This window comes from Pseudophryne corroboree, chromosome 8 (genome assembly GCF_028390025.1).
Source record: "Pseudophryne corroboree isolate aPseCor3 chromosome 8, aPseCor3.hap2, whole genome shotgun sequence".
NCBI classification, from domain to species: Eukaryota; Metazoa; Chordata; class Amphibia; order Anura; family Myobatrachidae; genus Pseudophryne; species Pseudophryne corroboree.
In genome coordinates, this window is record NC_086451.1 from 158,941,476 (window position 1) to 158,942,752 (window position 1,277).

Genomic DNA, 1,277 nt, shown 5'->3' on the forward strand with positions numbered 1-1,277 from the left:
GCCTTCCCCCAGGAATGCTTGCACTAGTTGTTGCATTTGGTTTGTTGTTTGGGGGGTGCTTCAGTATTAGGCAGCCTTCTGCCCTCACACATTCGTCTGAAAATGTGTTCTCCCTGCAGTTGTTGTCCCCAGATGAGAGTTCCCTTGTGCTGCCTCAGTTGAATCTCCTTTACTTGACGGAGGTGTGCCTGAGCAGCGGCCCTCTCCAGCCCTATCTCAAATCATACTTATTTTGCTTAGGTGATACCATGGTCATGAAGATTGTTTTCCCAGGGTGAGGTTCATTCATTGCATTCTGGGTATGCTGACCTCTGTGATTTCCCCAAATGTAGGAATCTCGACTGCATAATTTGTGGTAGGGGGGGGGGACTGCATTTGTGCTTTCCCCTGGTTGGCTCTGGTATAATTTAGATCTCATTGTCTCAGGTCTCTCTCCAGCCTAGTTTGCTGTCTGTTTCCACTTCTCTTTTCTTGAGCCCCTCCCTTCTATGCCCTTGCGCACTATCCTGACTTCTCCCGTCTGCTTACTTTGTGCCTTCCAACGCACAATGCGAACTACAGGTGGTGTTGCAGGGCCCACACCCTTTTATTTGCCTTACAGAGCAGCTCTGGAGCTGTTACAGTGCCCAGCTGCTGCAAGAAATCAGCTTGAATGCTTCAGGGGCTGGGTCATGGCCAACATGAGCCCCACACCAAAGGAGGGTGGGGGGTGTTCAATGCGAACTAGGGGTCATCCAAGCGCCCCTTTTCTCTTTTCATATGCAGATGAGGGTTCCAGCCAACTTTGGCCCACTGCTTGGATGACATCACCGTATGCAAATCCGTCTGCTGCAGACCTTTCCCCAGGAATGCTTGTACTAGTTGTTGCATATGGTTTGATGTTTGAGGGTGCTTCAGTATTAGGCAGCCTTCCGCCCTCTCGTTTTCATCTGAAAAGATGTGGTCTCCCTGCAGTTGTTGTCCCCAGACAAGAGTTCCCTTGTGCTTCCTCAGTTGAATCTCCTTAACTTGACGGGGGTGTGCTCGAGCAGCCGCCCTCCACAGCCCTATCCCAACACATGCTTTTTTTGCGTATGAGATCTCTTGATCATGAAGATAGTTCTCACAGGGTGAGGTTCATCCATTACATTTTAAAGTAGGAAGGTACAAATTACATATTCAAATTACATATATGTGCTGGATTCAAATGTTTTCCCCCCTTCCTTTCTCAATTGTGCCCATCAGCAGCTATTCTAATGTTGCTGCCAATGGGTGTGACACATTCATTTCTTCTGTGG

The 1,277-nt window shown here is 48.6% G+C and overlaps 1 non-coding gene across 1 annotated transcript; it reads left to right on the forward strand.

Moving 5' to 3' along the window:
- The first annotated feature begins 223 nt into the window (after positions 1–223).
- LOC134951771 (U1 spliceosomal RNA) lies at positions 224–390 on the forward strand. Its single transcript, XR_010184449.1, has one exon. It is a non-coding gene; the product is annotated as a U1 spliceosomal RNA (small nuclear RNA).
- The last annotated feature ends 887 nt before the right edge of the window (positions 391–1,277 follow it).